Source organism: Rhipicephalus microplus, chromosome 1, assembly GCF_043290135.1.
Source record: "Rhipicephalus microplus isolate Deutch F79 chromosome 1, USDA_Rmic, whole genome shotgun sequence".
In the NCBI taxonomy this organism is placed as follows: Eukaryota; Metazoa; Arthropoda; class Arachnida; order Ixodida; family Ixodidae; genus Rhipicephalus; species Rhipicephalus microplus.
Genome location: NC_134700.1, coordinates 212,599,571 through 212,624,150, shown reverse-complemented (window position 1 = coordinate 212,624,150; position 24,580 = coordinate 212,599,571). Strand labels below are relative to the sequence as shown.

General features: G+C 46.4%; 1 protein-coding gene across 2 annotated transcripts in view; it reads left to right on the top strand.

Annotated features, from left to right (window-relative positions):
- LOC142806247 (uncharacterized) overlaps window positions 1–24,580 on the top strand; it is an 87,624-nt gene that overhangs the window by 35,374 nt on the left and 27,670 nt on the right. Inside the window, exon 1 of one of the 2 annotated variants that reach the window (XM_075891251.1) lies at window positions 21,379–21,515. The exons of the other annotated variant lie outside the window; for it this stretch is intronic. The gene's annotated coding sequence lies outside the window, so the exon portion shown is untranslated. Of the gene's footprint in view, window positions 1–21,378; window positions 21,516–24,580 lie in introns of those variants that run through there. 2 annotated transcript variants of the gene reach the window in all.

Here is a 24,580-nt window from a genome sequence, read left to right as displayed (position 1 = left end):
CGATGCCATGTTACCCAACGTCACCGACGAAGAAAACCTCGATGTGAGCGAGTACCTTCAACGCGCCGAAGAAGCCCGACAACTTGCGCGTCTCCGTATCAAGAATCAACAGACGACCGACAGCCACCGTTACAACCTTCGACGACGCTTTGTGGAATACCAGCCCGGTGAACGTGTTTGGGTGTGGACGCCGATACGCCGACGTGGACTAAGTGAAAAGCTTCTGCGACGGTACTTCGGACCGTACAGGGTGGTTCGACGTCTCGGCCCACTTGATTACGAGGTTGTCCCCGAGGGCATCACGAACTCTCAACGACGCCGATCGCGACCTGAAGTCGTCCATGTCGCGCGCCTCAAGCCGTTTCATGCGCGTTAACAAACTGAACCAGTTTTTTTGTATTGTTGTATCGTAATTTATTCATTGTACTTTCTTGCATTATTATTGTACTTTCATCTTTAGTTAAAGCATCGGGACGGTGCCTTTTTTGAGAGGGGGGCAATGCCACGTTCCATTTCCCAAGTTTTTGTTATCATCCCAAAACACCACACGATTCTCAGCGCAAACCGCGCCTGCAGTTTTCTAGAAGGTTCCGGACTGTAGTAGATCATTTCGATAAGATCACGCCCACTGTGCGAACGGTACAGATTGTTCTGGAACCTACGCCACCGCCAGCAATAACGCTAGAACATTCGACGGCAAGAGTATAAATGCCGACGCGCTTCGCCGCCTGTCAGTCCGAGACTGCTATCTGTGCAAGACTGCTGCTGTAATTAGACTTTCCCTTTACCGGGAACAGGTTCGCCCAAATAAACAGTTAAATCACAACACGAAGTTTCCTGTCTTCGGCCACGTCACGACCTCGTGACAATATTTTTAAGTGTGAATACACTTTATAAGCGACCCCAAACCATCCACCGCCGTCGGCGGCGTCCGCAGTCTTCTCTCCATCTTTAAAAGAAAGAGGACTTGGCGGGCCGCAGCGCGACGCTCTACCGAATAAGCCACGGACGCGACGCTGATATCCGGGTCAGTAACGCGCCTTATACCCCCTCCCCCTTCGCTCGCTCCTCCGCTCTCCTCGCTCGCTGCAGCTGCGCGCGCACCCCTCTCTCTCGCGCGCCCGCCTTCTCTCTCAGTCTCCCGTCGAGAGCGGGTCGTGCGATGGATGTCCCGGAGGCAACGCTACCATCAACAACGAATGCAGTACAACCGAATGCCAGCACTGCACCCGTCGTTGGAGGTGACGGTACCGCGGTGGTTTCGCCGACGTTGGAAGACAAGGCGGCGCTGCGAAGGGCTCGTGAGACCGAACGTAAGCGGGCGAAGCGTGCAGCGGATGCCGAACTGCGTGCTCGTGAGGCCGAGTGCAAGCGGGCGAAGCGTGCAGCGGATGCCGAACTGCGCGCCCGCGAGGCCGAGGACAAGCGGGCGAAGCGTGCAGAGGATGCCGAACTTCGCGCTCGCGAGGCCGAGGACAAGCGGGCGAAGCGTGCAGCGGATGGTGAACTGCGCGCTCGCGAGGCCGAGATGAGGCGTCAGGATCGAGCCGCGAACGCGGCCCAAGAAGCGGAACGACAACGCAAGCGTCAGGCGGAGAAGGGCGATGAAGGCCGGCGTCAAGACGCCGCTCGCAATCGTCAACGGCGAGTGGACGTTCCCGAAGCCGTTCGAGCCAGTGAACGTGCCGCGCGGGAGAGGATTACTCGATGACGTGTCTGTCTCTCGAGTTTCCGACCACGATCAACGGTGGCTTCATAGACTTGGCGTTCTGTAGGAACTGTACGGTCCGCTCCGTCTTGCCGGATCCGCTCACCGTACATTTCTCGGATCACAAAGCGCTGGTACTAACCGTGAGCTACAACGATAACACGAATAGGTGCTAATCTGCAGTGTAGTTTGTGTGTGTGTGTGTGTGTGTGTGTGTGTGTGTGTGTGTGTGTGTGTGTGTGTGTGTGTGTGTGTGTGTGTGTGTGTGTGTGTGTGTGTGTGTGTGTGTGTGTGTGTGTGTGTGTGTGTGTGTGTGTGTGTGTGTGTGTGTGTGTGTGTGTGTGTGACGCGCTCGCGATGTGTGCATTTAATGCATCGTACGAAAATCGTGAAGTGTAAATAATTAATACTTCGTATATAATGTATCTGTGTACAAATGCTTCATGACAAACACTTAAATTTCTTAATTACACTTTAATCATCATCATCAGTAATGAAACTCCCAAGCATTTGCCCGAGGGTAAACATAGTTAAGTGCGAGTGCACGGGGTGTTGCTATGAGGGGGAGTAAAGTTAAAATCCGTTGGCATTCGCCAGTGAGTTAACGTAAACTCCCCCGTGTGATCTAATTGCGATTCCCAGGAACCATTACACCATAAAGGCACCATAGTGTGATTAATAAATATAATAGTGCGAATTAATAAATACCCCTCATAGCATCACCCCGTGCATTCGCACTTAACCATGTTCACCCTCGGGGAAATGCTTGGGAGTTTTTTCTTGTTTAGTTCTAATGTACATGGTTTCGCATTGATTCTAATATGGTGCCCGGTACAATACAAAGATGAGTGGATCGGGGATCACTAAGTGCAATTAGTTGATGCGGTAATGAAAAACATTCACCTGATGTACAATGTAGAACGGAGGAAACGCCACATGAAGGCAATCCTGAAAACCCATGGCAAGAACGAGAACTCCCTATTCGTCGATGTAGCCAGATACCCCGGGAAGAAAGCTTTCACGACCGTGCCGATCGACACGAAAGGAATGGTGTAGCTTCGGCCAGCTCAGTAAAAGCCAGGCACTCTGAAGCGGCGGAGGAAGTGGGCCATATCGCCAGCCGTATACTCAGTAGAAGTTGCAGCAGAGTTATTAGCGACTCTGAACTGGCAATTCGAAACTGCACAATAGGGTGTATCTCTAGTGAAGTGGCCGAAGATCCTGAATAGCAAGGCAGATGGCTTCAAGAACTGAGGTTTTACACCTATATGTACTTAAAGTGGATCCCGGCGGGCATAGGAGAAGGTGAAGAGGCTCTTAAGACCACTACAAATCTGAATGAGAAGGCTAACTTTTGCCGCGCGCGATCTCACCTTCCGTGGCTACGAACACCCATCTCAGGGGGACGGATCTAACTCAGGATAGTCAGAATCAGCCTCACTTTCCGCGACATATTGACCCACAATGAGGAACAAAGGGAGATACATCCACAACCCCACAGTAAACTATAGACAAGTCGCAATAAGTAGACTGTAGACGTCTACAAACGAGAACATTTCAAAGCTCAGTGCACCTCAACCGCATGTATCCAATGCATTTCCCCGACGCTGGCTGTGTCATGTGCAAACACGAATACGCAGACATAGAACACATCCCATGGAAATGCCCACACACTACACGGGTTTTCGATCGCCGAAACCCGGACCTCCTTGAGACGCGTTGACGAGACGCTCTGTGTGTGTTACGTGGTTAACGATTTAGACTCTATGGGGGAGCGTGAAGCAGTCCCGTGGACCTCACACGTGTAGTTAGCTTGAAGCTAACAGGCCAATGATGATAACGCCTGGCTATAGAATAAACAAGCCTGGCTAGCTCGGAACTCGAAGACTCACCCCCGCCGTATTCACGAACGCTCCTCGACTCGAATTTCACCCTTCACTTGACAGAGTTGAGCACTGCGCCGCCGCTCGGCTGAAAATGGCGCTGCCCTACTCAAGAATCGCAGCAGATTATCGCTAATGTGCAGTGACTTGTCGTGACCAGAGAGACGGCGCTCCCATCGGCTTTCTCAAGTGAAGGTGGAGCATTGAGTGAAGGGATGTTCTAGAATACGGGGGTAAGTTTGGGGCCATCCTGCAGGACCGGGTAGCGGCGGAAAGGCTAAACCTTACCGCGACCACCCGAGTGGCCTAGGCCTGGCCGCTTATCTGCAGCTGTTTAATTAGGATTTGTCCAACCATCGAATGTCACAAGTTTGTTATATGCTTATGACCAAGTTTTTGCCTTTTATTGTGGCGCTTAGTTTAGTGGAGCACGTACACACACCTACACACAAGCGCACGCACACCTCCCTTTCCCATCGCTGACCTGCTTTATCTTCTCGGTTGAGACCTAAACTGCGCCGTAAAAAAACCCCCCAAGTGCCGATGCCCTCCTGCTCCTATTTTGGGGGCAAAGCTTCCTAAGCCGTGGGTCGTGCGTCCGCGATGTAGTAGTAGTAATAGTAGTAGTAGTAGTGGTGGTGGTGGTGGTGGTGGTGGTGGTGGTGGTGGTGGTGGTGGTGGTGGTGTTGGTGTTGGTGGTGGTGGTGTTGGTGGTGGTGGTGTTGGTGGTGGTGGTGGTGGTGGTGGTGGTGGTGGTGGTGGTGGTGGTGGTGGTGGTAGTAGTAGTAGTAGTAGTAGTGGTGGTGGTGGTGGTAGTAGTAGTGGTAGTAGTAGTGGTAGTAGTAGTGGTGGTGGTGGTGGTGGTGGTAGTAGTGGTAGTAGTAGTGGTGGTGGTGGTGGTGGTGGTGGTGGTGGTGGTGGTGGTGGTGGTGGTGGTGGTGGTGGTGGTGGTGGTAGTAGTGGTAGTAGTGGTAGTAGTGGTAGGTAGCCACCTCCACGGCCGGACTAGAGGAGCGGCACGTGCGCACCCTTTTCAGTTGAGGAGGAAACCCACGCACGTTAATTATAAATAAAAAAGATGGTTGTTTCTGATGAAATAACTTACAGAGACGATTATCGCCGAGTTAATCTCCAATAAAATTTGCCTTGAATTTGATGCTCACTAGAATAAAAAAAAACTAGTATCAGAAGGACGCACTTTGAGCACTATGTGACCAGAAAGGGTTGCCAGGTTAAACTCGCTGGGCGCAACCTCCATGGTTTTAGCAAGGTTCAGCGAGGGTTGGGCCGCAGTGCCATGAATATAGTGACATAGTATACAGCCATGAACTAGAGGCGGGGAAAGGTGTGAAGTAGACATGAAGCGCAGGCCGTAAGAAAGTGCGCGAGTGCCACCTCTCGTTTAGTCCTTGGAATTTCCGCTGGATGGGGGTACTTTTGTATGCTGAATATGTGATGAAAAGATGCGAGATGGCGGTACTTGGAGTGTTCATTACTAGAACGAATGGATGGATGGACAGACAGACAGATGAATGGACGGACGCATGGATGGATGCACGGACGGACGCAGGGACGGACGCACGGAAGAACGCAGGCATGGACGCATGGATGGACGCACAGATGGACGGATGCACGGGCGCATGCACGGACGGATGCATGGACGTACGCACAGACGGACGGATGCACGAATGGACGCACGGATGTACGCACGCACGTACGGATGGATGCACACACGCACGGTCGCACAGACGGACGCACGCATGGACGTAAACAAGAACGAACGGACGGACGGACGCTTCGCCCCATTCATCATGTACTCCACGGATATGCTGCGATTTTTTTTATTAGTATCTATACGTCGAGTTTTCCCTTATGTTGAGCGCTACTTTTTCGCTCACAGTCGAACACGACGTTGCCCACACCGTAATTTCTGCGAAACGAGCTCTTTAACGCTGGTGCGTCAAAATTTTGCGCCCATTGGAATACATCTGGTGGAAATCCTAACTTCTGCAACGATAGACGCTACTGTCATCACAAGCAATAGAAGTATTGGTATTACGCTCTTCGGTTAACTTATTTGTAAGATTAGTAAAATAAAAAGAAAACGAGAAACCAGAGAGATCCAGGAACACTTTCCCATCGCCGACTTATTTTATCGCTGAGCACTCATGCATTTTCGACAAGAAGACTTGTTCAGAAAAGGCGATCGCAATTGCGTTATTCCAAGTGGGTGCGCATGTAAGTTGCAACAGTTACCATGGCAGGATTGACCGGGCTTGAAGATGGTCACAGACAGTCGTACACATCAGGGTGCGTACATCGATCCTAGTGCACTAAACACACAGCTCAGTTACAGAGCCTCCGGGGCCTCGTTTTTCAGGCTATTAGGGTCGCCGCCGTTGGGCGCTCCAAACGGAAGACGCCGATAAATCCTCTCCATCATCAAACCGGGGCACCCGCATACAAAGGCATTTTTTCGGCTGCCCGTATAGGGGCTCGCGGTAAAGCAGCATTGACGATGCACCTACTTGGCGTTCGTTCGTTCCACTTGGCCCGCTGCCCGGTCGTGCTATAGGACGACTGGAAAGTGTTCTTCGGGCCTGCGAGGCCCGTGTAGGTCGTTTTCTATAGCTTCTCGATGCCTCTCTTTGATCAAGGGAGTCAGCAGCAGTCAAAGACGCTGAGATGGATGAAATCTGGGTACACCGAATCGAAGGATAAGCGGGACATCGGAATATGACGTTTCGTTTTCTCATTTGAGAAAACTGGATATTGTCGTTAGAGACAGCGAAGGAATAAGATTGAATTCCTTTTCTGTGCCTCCTTGTTCGCGCCGTTCCCTCTCTTCTAAAAATGTAACGGCTTCCCTATAGGAAAGTCGTTACATTTTACATTACAGAAGTCGTTACTATAGGGAAGTCGTTACAAAAACTCGCACTATAGTGCGAGTTTTTTCTATGCTCTATTAACAGTTTAAGACCTACCGTTATCACAAACAACCCATTATTTCCTTCGCTTATTTCCTTCTCTAGACCTTTTTGTTCGCGCCTTTGATTGATTGATTGATTGATTGATTGATTGATTGATTGATTGATTGATTGATTGATTGATTGATTGATATGTGAGGTTTAACGTCCCAAAACCACCATATGATTATGAGACACACCGTAGTGGAGGACTCCGGAAATTTCGACCATCCATGGGGCTCTTTAACGTGCACCCAAATCTGAACACACGGGCCTACAGCAATTCCGCCTCCATCGGAAATGCAGCCGCTGCAGCTGGGATTCGATCCTGCGACCTACGGGTCAGCAGCTGAGTACCTTAGCCACTAAACCACCGCGGCGGGGCGCGCGCGCCGTTCTCTCTCTTCTAAAAATGTACCGACTTGCCTAGTGCTAGTTGTTTCTGTGCTCTATTTTCAGTTTCAGACATATCGTTATCACAAACAAACTGCGTTATCTTATCACTTAATTTCTTCTTTGGGCCTTTTTGTTTGCACCGCTGCCTTTCTTATAAAAATGTACCAAGCTCTCTAGTGCTACTTTTTCTATGCTCTATTATCAGTTTAACACATACCGTTATCACAAACACAAACAGCTTGGCCCAGCTTAAGCTTTATTGAAGTCAGGAGTTTATTACGTGCGCGCAATCCCCACAGTACTGCGGTTTAATACTACGGCAGCGACATCAGTAGACGATCTTCTCCATCAAGGCCACGGGACCCTACGAAGGCGCCTGGTTGGTCGCGAGACGTTCACCATGCAACTCGACCGAGCGTTTTTTCTGGACATACTGCCCACAACGGGCATTTACCTCTGAGCCGCATCTAGCCTTTACCTTGGTCGCCGCTCTCGTGCAAAGTCGAAGCACACGCATTTTTTTCTCACTTTTGCATGTGACACGACCATGGTTCCAGCGACAATCCTTGATCTACGATCCTTCACAACTTCAAGCATCCATCTTTCCCCCTAAGTATTGGGTGATGTTATTAGAACCGACCTATTTCATTCAGCTGCAGGTAGTTTGCCAGAAGAATCGGGAAAGATTAATATTTGATGGTACGTGCATTTTGCTGTCATTTCAAAAGAAGGTGTGCATCTGATTAAGCCCTTTTTTTAGGGGGGGGGAGGGGGGGGACACATTATTTTCACGCGCTTGCCACCTCCGAGGTCACCAGACCTATCATCATCAGCTTTTTCTTATGGGGATTTTTGAAGGGTCGTGTCTATCGCGATAAGCCGTGGACACTGGACGAATTAAAAGCCAGCATTTCTGTGTAAATGGCAAACATCACTGCAGACATATTGCGGAGTGTTGCAGCCAACATTAACAGGCGAATTTGGTTCGGCCTTCGCCAGGAGGGTGGTCATTTTCAAAATGTTTTCTGCGATTATGAACTCTCATAACCTTCACAAACCTTTACTAGTCACGTTTATGATGCCGCATGCATGGCAGAGGTCTTACAAAGTTTTGTAGACTCAACCTATTTTCTTTTATAGCATTTCGCGATTATCGTTACTTCATATTTATCTTTTTTTTCTTTGTTGGTGCTACACCAAAAGGCTGAACGCCTGATTAAGTTTTCAGCCTCCCTAAATATTTTCCCGCAAGCCGCATTGAAACCAGATTCTTTGTACCAAAGCTACAGTCCAATCAAATAAGCCAGTTCTGAAAGTATGACCATCTTGTTAGCATTTCTATACAGCAGTGATTTCAACTTGACGCCGGTAAATATTCTCATTCAGGGCGCGCCTTGTCGCTGTAGATTACCTTTGTGCAAGGGTCTTATAGTCAGCCCCTTTTCAATCGGCTTGAATCCATATACGCTTTATTTCTTGTTGTTAGTCGACTTAAGGCACTGGTTCTATAGCTCCACGTCAGGGACTCAACCGACGCGGCTCGCATAAAGGCTCGCATACTTGAGTGCCGTACTCGAGCGTCGCCACATGTCGCGGTTACTTGAGTACAGGCTGTCTCACCGCTTTGACATGCAAAGAGCCTGGCGCAGCAAGGGTCTTTGTTGTGCCACCATCCGGGCGTCTTCGCTGGCATCTCGGGAAAGAGATGTGGGTGAGAAAGCGAGGAAATACGAGCAGCGTGTCTGTCTGGCGCCGAGCGTTGAAAGCACGCGGTTGTGCATGCAATCGTCTTTCGAGATCGTCTCGTGCTCCAGTTGCAACGTCCATGTCCTTCGAACACAGCAGGGTACCCTAAGTAGGGCGCGCATAGAGGCATCGGGGATGTAACATGTCCAACGAGGCTTTATTATTATTATTATTATTATTATTATTATTATTATTATTATTATTATTATTATTATTATTATTATTATTATTATTATTATTATTATTATTATTATTATTATTATTATTATTATTATTATTGCAATGAAAAAGAAACAAAAAGTTATCGGCGTCACCTTACGCGTGACGGCGGCGCCTTTACACTTGATTGTGATGAAGTAAAACTTAATAAACAAAATTGCACATGTAGGAATATACAGACCTACAACGGCGAGCCCAAAAGTTCTCATATGGGCAGAACAAACATATAGTCGCAATAAACACTTTCAACCTAGTCCGCTCAGTACTGGTCACAAATCTGTGTCTTACAAAAAAAAAAGAGACGTTGCAGCACTTTCATTCTTTTGCTGTTTATTCTACATGGCCATGACCCTATAGCATTTTCTTCAGCGTAATCTTTCGCTCCCAGTCTAACGTGTGGAGTTTCCCGTTCGAGTCGCCGTCTGTGCGTGTCGTGTTTCAGACAGTCGAGCAACAGGTTGTATACATCCTCGTCGTCATGGCCGAACGAACATGCTGACGATGTTGCTCGCTGAACCCGCAGTAAGAAGTGCTTTGTGTAAGCAGTTCCGAGTCTTAGGCGATGTATGGCGGTGTCGATACGCCAGTTGGAGCTGAGGGTCTAATTGGCCCTCAAGGGTAGGATCAACAGCGTATAGGATCGATTCCTTTGTTTTGTCTAAAAACCAGGTGGACAAGCACAATTCACGTCTCGTTTTTCTTAAAATTCCGTTTATATCACACTGAGATAGAGGAATGAGGCGGATTTGCATATAATGATGAGCGGTTTTCGACAACTCATCTGCCATTTCATTTTCCTGGGTTCCGAAGTTTACTGGGAACCGAGCAAAATGCCAAGTGATGACCACCAGGTCTTACACTGTCGCGCACTTCGGGTGTTGTACGGTCTTGTTCTAAGAACTTCAGTATAAATGTTCAGTCTTGTCCCTGTGTGTACATAGCTCTTTCCCACTCTCGCACATGTCCCTTCGGTGATTTTTGAGCAAATCATTTATCGGTATCAACAGCAGCCAGAATCAAAGATTTACGAATCGCAAAGCCGCTTCTACTGTTAAACAGTGTTATACGTCTTTTCTGCCAGTAGTCAGAAAATTCCTGCAATGTCAGTCTTTTCGGATCTCGTAGTTCATAAACAGTTGCTCTGTGTTTTGGGGCAGGCTTTCTTATACGCCGCACTAAAAAGAATTGCAACACTGATGAAACATTATTCCAAGAAATCGTCATCGCGTACAATGTATAGTGATTCATCGTGCGTTAAATATTAAAAAAGTCACAGCTTTGCCGCAAAGGCGAATTAAATGAACGTGATAGAAACGTCACGCGTAGAATGACAAGCAGATCGAAACGTGCCCCGCGTTTCTCACGCACAAATAAAGCACGAAACGTACCCACACAGGTACAGATGAACACGAATAAGCGTCTCAGTTGTTACTTCGCTGTGTCTGAAAAGCGCGCCCTTTTCCCTAACGGAGAATTTGCAACGATTACAGTGACCTTTGTGCGCCCGGTAACTATACAACAAAATTCTTCCGGTGATAGCTAAAGGCCAGCTAAGACAAACGATCCTCCCCGCCACGAGATAACGACGCGCGAATGAGCATTCAGGGGCATTACATCCACCCCTTCCTCTCCTCGAGGCAAAGCATGCGTGGGAGATGAGAGCGCGCGCCGCCGTGCACTCAATGCGCCATCTTGCTGGTAATGCTGAAAACACGATAGGGTCCCCCCGAGATGCCCGTCACCAGTGGTAAGTGGTAGATGTCAATAGCTTGCCGTTTGCACGTTGAAGAAAGTGCTCCTCGGTGGCTTAGCGGTTAACTTTATTTTTGACGCCTCGCACTCACGATGCAGAGGTACCAAGTTAAATTCCGCGGGCCAGAGTCTTTTTCTGGATTTTTTTGCTTTCTGTATATATGTAGTGAGGGACGGTGACGCCCTTGAAGTCTCGTAAGTCGATGGTCTAAAATGAGAGTGTCAACAGGAAGAGCACTGTGGGCACTACTGGTGACTATTATTGATCGCAATGCAATACCTTTCAAAGGACATTTTCCTCAAGTTTCGAATCACGACGCTGTAGTGTGCCGCAAATTATAAAGCCACTTAGGTAGCTGTCGCTCAGTATACATCATGAACGTGGGCACGTTCAGTCTATCCGTACTTTATTTTAATTGTGGCCTATCTCTATCGATAAATGTGGAACAGGAACAAGTAAGCACCATCACAATCCATGACGTCAGAGCTGCGTGGAAACTTCAATGCAGTGTTCGCGTTTTTACTTGGTGTCCTACCATCATATCACAGATATCTCTTAAAATTTCATTCCGAAACAGTGCTTTCCTAATACAGTTAAACTAATTTTGCTGTTAATTGTCTTCTTAATTGTCCTCTTAAAGGACTCTCCGCCTCGGTGGTACATTGGTTACGACGCTCGGCTGTGGCCGCAGTTCAATGAAGGCGTACTGATAGAGGCACGCGCACTGTCACTGCGCGTTAAAGAACACCAGGTGATCTAAATTTCCGGAGACCACCACTGCGGTGTCTCTCATAACCGTATCGTGCCTATGGCGCGTAAAACCCCAGTTATTAGCTAACGCCCTTAAAGGCCGCAACGTGACAGTGGCCTGTCGCATTCCTTCGTATGTTGCTGCCGGTGACACGTACACGGTGCTCGCGCCTGGCTGTTTTCCTCTGGCTTGACAGGCCGTGAAGTGGCGACGCGGGGAGACAAGACTTCATCGTGACTCATGCGACTATTAGCGGCGCGCGACGAGACTCCCTCCAGGAAGGCATGCAGATTCGCTCGCGCCGTTTCGCAAGGCTGCGGACCACGTGCGCTCAGCGTTTCTTTGACGCATGACCGGCAGGTATGCACACGCATCTTCGATCGATCTATAAATGTCGTGCGTGGAAAAAGCAGCAAATATCACTGTCATATGGCCGCCTTCAAATACTTTCGCATTTGTATATGAGTATAGACCATCCTAACTCCCCGAACAGTTGTTTCAAGATTGCAAGCTTTGTGCCCCAAAAAAACCTCCGGTCACCTCATTTGCCAGCTCGCAATGTCAAAACTTAAAGGATGTTTTCACGTTTTTTCAAGGGTAAGGAAAATCTTTTATTAGTTTTTCAGATAAAAGGAACGTGCGTAATGTTAAAAGTAATCTCTTGTAGTTTTCCTGTAGCGCAAACGAACATTTATTTGACTATATTTTTTCAAGTTATGGAAGGAAAGTGTAGAAAATCAACGGGCTATTTTTCTACGCTCTTCTTTCCCACCTATGCTATTCTGGCACATCGGTGGATAAGACTGGAAGTCATGAGGGTCTTCTGTTTGCAAACAGTTTCTCGGCCTCTTAACGGCTGAGATCACCGTGTAGTTGTTTGGCACGGCCTCTTAAAGTGTGAGGGCCCCGGGACGGCTCTATGCTCTCCCATAGTAAAGTACAAAGTACTCTAAGTCATTAACCCCAGTTTTAAACACAGTGAATGGGTCTATACCCGCAACTCGGTGAATCAATCAATCTGCTCAATTGTAACACTATCCCAATCATGAATGAGCGTTCTTTTCAGATTTTAAAAAGACACCGTGGTCACCCAGACCACTCGTGAAATGGTCAAATAGATTGACTTAATTCTGACCAGGATTGGATTGGATTGGATTGGATAAACTTTTATTTGGTCCTCCAAAACACAGATCACTGTGTTGCGGGCAGCTTCCACGTGGGGACTGAGATGCCAAGCTCCTCAGCCAGGAGAGCAATAAAAGTATGAACATATATAATTCTGCAAACCTTGTACGCAATTACTTTAGCACGCATTTGACAGTGAAATTGTGCGGACCACGTTACTCACCGCTGGCCCTCTAAAATTGTACACAAAAAGCTAGGTGAATATAGATTCACAAGTAAGTATTTGTATGAAAGATTGGGAAAAGCGTAAATAAATAAATCAATAAATAACCTAACTGCTGCACTTCTGGGCCACACAAGTCAAGGCGGAAGGGCCTTAAAGGAGGATACGCTAAAGAATGATAAACTTTGAAATTCATAAACTAAGTTAACACATGTTCTACACAGCTTCGCCGGCCATCCCCCTTCATGGAGTGGAATGGCTCACGACTTTATTTTGTTTATTTTCCTTCGGATAAATAGTGTCACTGTTTATTTTTATTTTTCATAGCTACTTGTCTCAAACAAAAGATGCCGCGGGAAAGCTGGCTGTGTGAGAGATTGAAAATGGACCCCGATGAATTACGGAACTCTGAGAAAAGCTACAAAACGAGCGAATATGAGAAAGTTGCGAAGCCTTGTAGATCAATACTAAAAAAAAATCATAATTTCTAAATTTTCTACTTCACGTAAACTATGTACTTTTTATGGTTTAATTGTATCTGAACGAAAATATAAAGTCTCACGCTTGTACGCGCGCCCACTCACTCGCGCACACTCGCGCACAGACGCACACATCAGCGACAGAAAGAGAGAATTTAATTAAAAATAAAGAGCTAGACAGCTCGATATTTCATTTTACATGTGGTGCCAACAGACAACGAAATCATGGAACTCGTTGAGGAGAATGTACAAATTTTCATTGTGCTTCATGCTCAGTGTAAGTTATAGCGAGCTAGATTTTGTGATATCTTCGTTCTATTCATCGCAATGCCTTTGAAGTAGGAGCGCTAAAGAAGTGCCCGCTCACCCCCCGGTCATCAACCTCTTAAGATCAAAATAAATTATTATCACTCATTCAGTCGCCGAGCACCGCTGACATCTCTGTAATGTCACATCTTTCGTTAGATCTTGCAAGTTATCTGACTTATAGCTGGTTGGATGATCGGTTATTCCTTATTGTTAGCCCTCAGTGCGCCGGAGGTTAATTCTGTCCATTGTCCCTGTCTTTTGCATATGCCAATATATAACGTATATACACGCTGCATACGTACGACCTTAACCTGTCATGCTGCTTCTGAGCTATTCAGAAAATTTGGAAATTAGTCATAATTGGTGACATTTGCGAAATCATTAAACTTCCATGTCGCGACAGTGCACCGTTTAAATAAACCATGCTATCCGTGCTGGTGCCTTTGATGTATACGTGGATTTGTGTGCTTGCGGTGCGTGATGTCTAGTGGTGTAACTCAATAAACAATTGTATCGGGCCAGTTGGTAAGGATCCATCTTGCTAAGAAGCGCAGCCACTATAACAAAGAACACACAACACAAGCGCTTATGCCAATATATAACGTATAAGCGCTTGTGTTGTGTGTTCTTTGTTATAGTGGCTGCGCTTCTTAGCAAGATGTCTAGTGGGTACACTTTTGCCACCGATATTAATTTACCCTCTCCACCTACTGGTTTATATATATATATATATATATATATATATATATATATATATATATATATATATATATATATATATATATATATATATATATGGCTAGGTCTATATCAAGTGTACCCGGTCAATTTTCGACCAGTGTGTGTTTTTTTTCGTTCATATTCGTGGTCATGCCTATATTTTGGTGTCGGCGACAGCATGTACTCAGCACTCAACCGCCGTTTAACCTTATCGTGATTTCTTTCGCAATCATTCGCCTCTTACTGCAATGGTCGTTTCAGTTTTATTTTTTAATATACGACGTATGATGTTTAAAAAAGTTGGCCCCCTTAAATGGCTTCTGTTACTTCTTTACCCATAAAATTCGTAACAGCGAGTACTATAAACATCGAAAAAAAACTACATAAAATCATGCTCGAGTGAAAGTTATCTGTTACAATTCAAACACTCAACCTTTGTCAAATCCCAAGAAAGAACAGTGCGCAAACAATAATTACAATCTCATAATAACACCATCCGTCCCCAAGATGTTTAATCCCGGACCACGGAATATGTCGAAGCTAAGGTTGTTTGTTCTACGTCGGTAGAAACTGGCGGCGACAGCTTGCAGCAATCTCATCCGCAGTGTAAACACAATACTCATTAAGGTTCCGTATCTAAACAGCAGCCAAAAGTAAACGTCCAGTCAGGAACACGATAATTGGTTCGTCGATCAAACAAAAGCGTAAACGGGTTTGGGAAAGTGGCTAGAACCGTAACAATGGTAAACTTGTAGCAGATGTAATGAGCGTTTCGTTTGTGCTTTACTTTTCAAACGTACTGCCCAACATTATTGTTTACCGAATAAGTCAACGCAAATTTATTCATGATACCGCTGTAAATATATGTAGTAAGTATGAATTACTTTACGTGTGTTTGCGCACACGTGTGTGGGGCAAATGCAATTTGCATCGAGTTTTGTTTGTTTGTTTTTCCTTCAATTTGTGACACGTTGAATTATGCGCATCTGTTTCTTTGCCAAGTAGGAGAAATGGTCATTAAATAGACCATTAAGCTTCGATTTCAAGAGTTGAACGGGATAACGATATCCCGTCCCTATATAGTGTGCACTTTAACCACGTAGTGCATACTTTTTATTGTAGTATGATGTTACTCGTCAAGTTCAAATTGCAGATCGCTACCGTGTAATCGATAGAGTTGAAGGTGCCTCGATTGCGTCAGTGCTTGTGGCTGCATTCTGTGTAATGAGCAGCATTCTTTAAACCACGAGCAATCATGCGCTTGAAATGTAGTCGAACTTGCTCTGCAACGTCTAAGCGGTCTTATGCGAAACAGGCGCAGTAACGTGTGTGCCTTTTGTAATGATAGATCGGCTTTGAACTACGAGGTAGTTATGATAATCACTCGTTCTGACGCCCGACGGCAATCTACGCTTTGTACCACGCAATATTACTTCAATATTACATGTAGTACTTGAAGCCGCTATACAGCTCGCGTGTGTTATTGTTATTTTCAGTGCCTGTCAAAGCAGATGAAGTTCTTTTCATTGAATTTCGAAGCAGTCGCATGGATATGTGGAAGAACACCTGCTTGGCACGCAAACGGCGTGTGATAGATCACCACTCGTACCCGAAAAAGTTTCTTTTATTTTGTTATTTGCACCTTTCTCGATTTTTCGGTAACGCATAAGATGGTTTTTCGCTCACAACCCATGACGCTGGTGCCGGAATTTCTGCGAAACGAGCTCTTTAACGCTATCGCGTTAAAATCGCATTTTACGTTTATATTTATTTATTTTTTATTTCTAGGGGCGAAAATCCTTAAGCCAGCCCCGCCACGGTGGTCTAGTGGCTAAGATACTCGGCTGCTGACCCGCAGGTCGTGGGATCAAATCCCGGCTGCGGCGGCTGCATTTCCGATGGAGGCGGAAATGTTGTAGGCCCGTGTGCTCAGATTTGGGAGCACGTTAAAGAACCCCAGGTGGTCGAAATTTCCAGAGCCCTCCACTACGGCGTCTATCATAATCATATGGTGGTTTTGTGACGCTAAACCCCACGTATCCAAGCTCCTTAAGCCATGGGTCGTACGTCTTTGATGCATGTAGTTATAGGTAGCCACCTCTCGTTTAATTTTTGGAATGTCCGCTGAATAGCGCTACTTGTATATGGTGAATATATGATGAAAAGATGCGAGATGGCGGTACTTGGAGTGTTCGCTAAATGGATGGAAAGACAGACAGACGGACAGACAGACAGACAGATGGACGCACGCATGGACAGACAGACGGATGGACGGACGCACGCATGAACAGGTGGGTGGGTGGACAGACAGACAGACAGACAGACAGACAGACAGACAGACAGACAGACAGACAGACAGACAGACAGACAGACAGACAGATGGACGCACGCATGGACAGACAGACGGATGGACGGACGCACGCATGAACAGGTGGGTGGGTGGACAGACAGGCAGACAGAGAGACAGACACCAGGATGCACGGACAGACGGACGGACGGATGGATGGATGGACGGGTGGTCGGGCGGGCGGACGGACGGGCGGATGGACGGACGATTCATGGTTTACCGATAAAACCCTCCGAAGCTTCGCCCCACTCATAATGGCACTCACTCCGTGGATATGCTGTGATTTTTTTTAGCTTGATTGACATATACTTCTGTCGCTATTGCCACACAGGCTCCTTTCTTTCTACTTGCGGCCATGTGACCATCCCATTACAACGTAACTGCTGCCTTGCGCAAAGCACTCCCGAATGATTAGGAAATATCTTCTCGATAGTCTTAGCCCATTTCGAGGAGGTTAGGAGTTCAACGCGATTATCGGAAATAGTTCTGGAACTTACGTGGTCACTAGCGATAACGCTGGAATTTTCTATGATACGTGTATAAATTAAATCTGACGCGCTTGACCGCTTGTCAGATTATCGATTACCGACGCTCCATTCGCCGATATCAGTGTACAGCGCACATTGCTTGTTGTAGTTAGAATTCCCATATCTCGGCCACAAGTTCGGTCATATAAACAGTTTAATTTCGGACACGCTGACTGCTGCCTTCGTAGAAATCCCGACCACGTGACACTACGAACGCTATGAAGGTACGCGGGTAAATTTAATGTTTGTTTTTTAGCGATATATGAATAATCCATGGTGTTTATGTGTATATTTATGCGCATTTGCTGTATTCTTTCAGTATGTCAAGCATGGTATAAAGTACAGGAGCAAACTTTAACTCAGAGAACGTACCAGTCAATGAATCTCTGACTGTGGCGTGCTGCGTTGAGATATATCTGAGAGAACACGTTCAATAGATCGCACTGGCGTGCTTTCACTTGAGCGATACAGTCCTCAGAACAAAAACAAAAAAAATTCAATAGCTGGACCTTTTATTCGCAACATACGCGTACCTTTCGTAAGCATCTTCCATGGTTCGTCTGATTGGTTGTTGCGCTAGCACAGCTATCGCTTTCATGATTGAATGGCACGAGAACGCTGCACGCCAGTGGAGTTCATAATCTTTTATGTAAGAAGTGCTTTGAAAATGAACGGTGGTAGACGCCTTAAAAGAAAAAAAGAACTATGAAAGGTAGTCCGAACTTCTGAAAAAAGAAATCAAGACCTCATGCGACTTTGCTTCATCTCTGGCACATACAAACTGATGAAGAATAGAGTGGTTTTATTTTTGTATTTCTGCTTATACGCCCGGCGGCACACGTGCCGCCTATTGTAGCGGGGGAGCCTATTTGTCCTATGCATCGACAACGTATAGAGGCACTGAGGTCACGCACGGCTCTCACTTGTTGATCGTGAAAGGCTGCTTTCGACGCTGAGCGCGATCGCTTTCAAAGCGCTGTTTACAGGATGTTCGTTGAATGTGATCAGTTTTTTAGGGGCGAAGCTCCTTAGACCGAGGGTCGTTCCCTCCTTTGTAGTCGTAGTAGTAGTAGTAGTGTGTAGTCACCTCTAGTTTATTAGTTGCTCAATAGATGGCGTTGTGTGTATATGTCCTTGGGAATATTATAACTAGATAGCGTTGGCGGTTTTCACAGCATATCTACGGAGTGAATGATGACGAGTGGGGCGAAACGTCCATCTATCTGTCCGTCCATCCACCGTGCGTCTATCCGTCCGTGCGTCAGGGCGGACGGATGGACGAACGCTTCACCACACTCATGATCATTTACTCTGTAGATATGCTCGATTTTTTTTTGTCGCCGAAGTTCTTTGGCAAAGGAACCTGCGTTGGAAGAGATGTGCTGAAAGCAACGTGAATTTAATTATTTTCCCCGGGCTTCAGACTCAAGGGCATCAGAGTTCGCTGCATTCCACTCGTTCCTTTCTTTCTTTCTTTCTTTCTTTCTTTCTTTCTTTCTTTCTTTCTTTCTTTCTCATTTCATCGCTCACGAGGAGTATAAAATTTTCTCAGTAGTGGAGCATATCTTTAAAAGTCGTATACAATACCATGTACATGTTGTTTACCATATACAGCAATATTGTATTCCATATACAACATTCGCGGTTCATGCGATATTCTCATGAAAACCGAGAACTCATTCTTCATAAACGTTGTTTACGTCTGTCGAATCGCGGACACATGAAAAGTAAAATTAAATACTGAGGAGCAAATGTTGTATTATTACAAACAATATTAATTACTATTAATTGTAGAACTAATAATATTAGCATCGAAGTTTTCTAATGGCACGGCATGTAAGGCGTTTACACCTGCAGTATATCCGGTATTCCTGCGCGGTCACCATGTGGTACATCATTACGCGCAGCGGACGCATAGTTTTGCAGTAAATTCCTAACAAAATATCTACTTATACGCTGAAGGTTTTCGAGTGATGACTCGCCTTATGTTTAACAGCATGCTTAGTATACAGTATAGGCTTTTTCCCTTTTTTTTTCGCATGCTTTTAACTCGATTGCGACTTCACAAATCGTAACCGCAAAGGCAGTAAAGGTATAATGACACGTTCTAGATGGATACATACTACGTGCGCACATAAATATTTGGCGTGTAACATCATTGATTGATATGTGGGGTTTAACGTCCCAAATCCACGATATGATTATGAGAGACGCCGTAGTGAAGGGCTCCGGAAATTTTGACTGCTTGGGGTCCATTAACGTGCACCCAAATGTGAGCACACGGGCCTACAGCATTTCCGCCTCCATCGGAAACGCAGCTGCCGCAGCCGGGATTTGAGCCCGTGACCTGCGGGTCAGCAGCCGAGTACCCTAGCCACTAGACCACCGCGGCGGGGCCGTGTAACATCATTACAGGATGACCCATACGCGGCGTCGTCTTTAGATAGACGTAAACGAATAGGCCCCGTTATATGAAAGGCACTGCGCGCCCTCTTTGGTTGTGATGGGCTTTTGCACGTACATAACACACTTTACTGTGAGAACTGCGTGGCACGCTCAATCACCTGTCACTTTCTGCTATTCCGTGATGTAGACGTCGATGCTGCTCACAAAAGGCCATATACGCTCTGGAGGCACTCAATAGAGGTAATCAAAGTAGGCAGCTGCGCAGTGTCTTCGGATATTCGTGGTAAACTGTGACGCCTCCGCACCGTATGTGATTTGTATTCGTATATATACTGCGTGATTTAGTTTCTCCGAGCTTCTCTCCGATCTTCTTTCTATATTCCCGTTGCACTTTGACGTCACGCGCGGTACAACTTCTGAACCATCTTCAAGAAACCTTCATTCGTCTCATTAAATCCGTCTATTTTTTTTCCTGGTAGGACCGGTAAACATGTCCATCGTTCGCGTGTTATGACGAGTGCGCTGCCCCCCCCCCCTTTTTTTTTTGTTTCAAATCGCCGCATATTGCTCGCATTATCAAGCCATTTTTATTATAACTGGCTCATGCCTTCATGCATAGTCTCAAACTGCTGCAGCTGCTGAAACCGGGTGCAGAAAGTTTTATCGGCGTTCTGAAAAAGGCCACTTCTTGATTAAGCAGCGCGTAAGAGGACAGAATCACGCACCCGTAAAACGAGGCAAACACAACCGCTTGTGTTTGCGTCACTGTGTGTTTGCGTAATTCTGTGCGCTGCTTCATCGAATATTTTTGCAACCAACTGGCCCATCAGTCCATTTCAAGTCAGTCCTCGTGTTTTCTCTTTAAACCCGTGATCACTTGCATCATATGTCCAGTGGCTGTCTATATACAACTGACATCTGATTATATCAAGTTGATTTTCATGTAAGAGTAATTCCCTCGCACGAAACTTCGGGTAACATCAACTCCCAAAGAGAGAAAGAGAAATAGAGAGGAAAAGCAGGAAGGTTAACCAAGTTTGGCTTAGTTCGCTGTCTACGCTCTGGAAGGGGGAAAGGAGGAATACTATATAAAGGGAAGAGATAGAAAAGAAAAGGAGTAAGAGATGGATGAATAGTCCGCTATCACTCTGCATATCAGCCATTGAGAGACGACTGTGCGCGTGCGCACTGCATTTCGTGCGCTACACTGAGGCACTGTACGGCACCAACGGCTTCCATCGAGAAAGACCGCACTGCCGTTGCCTCCTGGTAAACCCAAGTTTAACGCTTCCTACAGGAAGCAGCACTTTACGCGAACCACCTTTGCGCGAAGGTCAATGCTTTCGCGCGTCGTTTCCCTCTTCAAATGCACCGTAAACGAAAGGTCATTCACGCTCCTGACGACCTTTCGTCGTTGCACACTATACACGCACGGGCCTGTCAGCTGCATACTCGTCACGTACAGGTACAAAATCACGACAGCGTCAACGTCCTCCCTCGGCCGTCTAGCCTCTGTCAAGAACAACGACTTTCACATTTCGAGTCCGTTTTTGCGGCCTTCGTCATCGATGGTCGACTATAGTGGTGACGTAGTTTTGCGTAGCATTTCGTCCGCATTTTTTTTTTCTGCCCTTCGACGCTCGCGCCTTAGTCCAAGGTTCCCGCGTAGTTTTCCCGCATGTACTGCCCTCTCTCTCTTTCACACTCTCACTATTTTGCTTAGCTTCAACGCTTCGCGTCAAGCAGCCCAGCCTACTACATCTGCAGCCGTCTGTGCTTCGCCCGAAGGACGACGAAGCGGCGCTGCTGTGTTTACCGATGCATTGACGCCCCGTAGTGAATGCAGAGCGCCTGTGCACGGGGTATCGTTTTACGAGCAGACGCTCCCGCACGCCAGACGAATGCAGCCGGCCCATAATTTCCCGCACGCTGTCAAGGAGGTCCTTTCTTGCGAAACGTGAGTAAATGTATACCCGCATTAGGTGGGTTTATAGTGCCGAGACGTAGAGTGCCTTAAAAGTGCTGCCTCGCATTGACCAAAGTTATTGTCGTTTGTTTCGTATATACGCGTAGATCAGAGAAAGGCTCGTGGGTGGGTCTTGTATGAACGGTCGTCAGATTACGATGCGCCTTTGGAGACCCGTATCCGACCCCCGTTTAGTGCCGTAGGGGTGTGGCGGAATCTCTGCAGCTAGCTGTACACGTTGTCACTGGTTTAACAACGCGCCCGAACTAAGACGAAAGCGGTAATGCTCCGGATTCACTGCTTCGTAAAGGCGGATATATACATGCCAATTACGCGAACATTGCTGATAAAATGCGCGTTAGTTAACGCTCTTGCTTGTTTCGGTAAGGCCAAGTGGCGAATGGTTGTATCGCGTTACGGCCGCGTCGTTTTTGTCGGGGTTACATACGTCTACGTTATATAAAGCTGTCGGGCGTCCGAGCCACATCGTAACAACGAAAAGCAGACGTAAAATATTTACGATTGGCGCTCTCACTGCCTGCTTCGAAGACTCTGAGAGCCGTGAAGGAAGCCCTTTCTTTGCGAAAGTTGAAGTCGTATAGAAGCAGTGTAGTAACCAGACAGCGTTGTTCGCTCAATAGTTTTGATTCATTGCAGACGACGCTCGGGCAAACTATATACTGCGTCTGATATTGTCATAAACATCAAAACGCCGTTTTTACGACTGAAATGACTGTTACCAACATTTCCATCATTAGTTGTATATGGGATATCTTTATCGGCTTTTTAAATAATACGTTAAAATAAAAATTCAAGCTACATGGTTGCTTTATCACCCTAGGTTCACAGTTTTACGCGAATAATTTTGATTATTTTCAGGTTTTTCTCTGGGAACATCCTGCTCATTCTGCTAGAATTCACATTCGGCGATTTCGCTTTATTTAAATTATAGGCGCTGATTAGCAGAGAAAACTAACACACTTCACCAAGCATCTCTTAATTTTTATTTATTTGAGTTTAAATGTGAAGAAATATCCCTGTTTTGACACCGTCAACATTATGGCAATATTTCGCTTCTATCTTCGTAGTCGACGTTTATTGGATGATTTGACGCAGAGTTGTACAGAACATGAGCCGAATTCACAAAGCTTAATTTTTTATTAGCCTTGGAATTTGATATTGGCCTGTTACCATCGTTAACTATGCAGCGGGGTTCGGAAAAAAATTCACTCATGAAAAATTCTAGCGGAAGACGTTTTTGTGAGTAAGGATATGGACTGTGAATGATGGTCTGTGTGGGCAGAGTATGAAGCCTCAGTGCAACGAACGGAGCACTGTGGGCATAGAATCAGCATATGGGTTTATATCTGTGGTTCCCCGGAAGCCTTCACCTTTTTATGTCAAGAAGCCCCGCCGCGGTGGTCTACTGGTTAAGGTACTCGGCTGCGGACCCACAGGTCGCAGGATCGAGTCCCGGCTGCGGCGGCTGCATTTCCGATGGAGGCGGAAATGTTGTAGACCCGTGTGCTCAGATTTGGGTGCACGTTAAAGAACCCCAGGTGGTCTACATCTCCGCAGCCCTCCACTACGGCGTCTCTCATAATCATATGCTGGTTTTGAGACGTTAAACCCCACAAATCAATCAATCAATTTTTATATCAAGAAATACAGAATACACTATAATGTAGCTGTAAATATCACTAGAGCTGCACATATTTTACCGCTTTGTATGCGTGTAAGGGATAGTAATTCTCGTTGTGATGCACTGCAGTTTTTTCGAAAAGTAAATCACATCAATCACAGACGGAAGTCTCATTCCATTGCCATCACTGTTGTCGAGTCTGCACGTCTGCGTTGTCATTGAGATGGTAAGCAAGACGACTAGCGCGCACGACATCGCGTACAGCGCCCTCACGTAAGCGCCTGAAAAAGTAAGCTTGCGACTTACATAATATGCCCACAACGCAAGGTGGCGCGTAGACGAAAGAAGAGGCGAAGCGCCGTAATCGTGTAGTTAAGGATGACCCACCAACCAGACCAACCCTTTACGTTGCCGATCGAGTTATGTAAGCACGTGAGGTGTTGTATGCGAACGTGGCCGCTTTCACGCTGACATTTTACACCACGAAACCCCCTAGAAGAAGGAGCTACGGAAGAGTAGATAAACTTCCCATCAAAGTGCGCACGCACGCACGAAAGCAAACACACACGCACACACACACAGACACGTGCGCGCGTGTGCGTGCCTGCGTTTGTGCACATGTCTATAAACTTTATCATCAAACATTTAACGTATTCAAACATTAGACATACCAGTCCAAAAAATGAAAAAAAGTAAAAAACGCCAGGCATGCGTGGAACGCGAAGCACTGTAACAGCGAAAGCTCGAAGAGCGGCCTTTGAGAACATTTTTCCTAATGCTCTGCGAGTAACTGCTACAAGCACACTTGCTGGGTACCCACTACGCCATCAATAATCGTAATTCTTGCGTAGCGAGCTGGCATTGACTATGCCATATTTCATCATTCTTCGGAGAAGCGTGGTATCCGCTAAACACTTGCTTGGAATATTATGCAATATTTTTTATGCAGTGGCTGATGACGATGAAAAATTATAAGCCTGAATTGGGTATGCACCACAGTTAATAGGTGAACAACATCAAGCTTTTGTAATGGGTTGGGTTATTGGACGACCCACTCGTTACGCAATCGCAGTGTTTGACGCCTGGTTGTTCCTTCGATGTTCCAGGACGCTTTATTACTCATATTAGAGCGATTCTTTTCCCGACATCAAGCCTGCCTAAAACCAGATTTAAAATGAGCTTCAAGCGCCAATGGTAGAATACTCAGTGGTAGAACACTGGGCTGGCAGGCAGCAGACCCGGGTTCGGATCCCATTTTAATGCTTTTTACCGAGATTTTTTGCGATATCGGTTATGGACACCGGCGGCGGCGGCTTAACGTACGGCGCCGCACGTGACCCGTGTTCTGATCTCAGAACAGCTATCGCTGTAAATAAAAAAAAACGCCAGCGAAAGACCAGAGTGAGGGACAGAG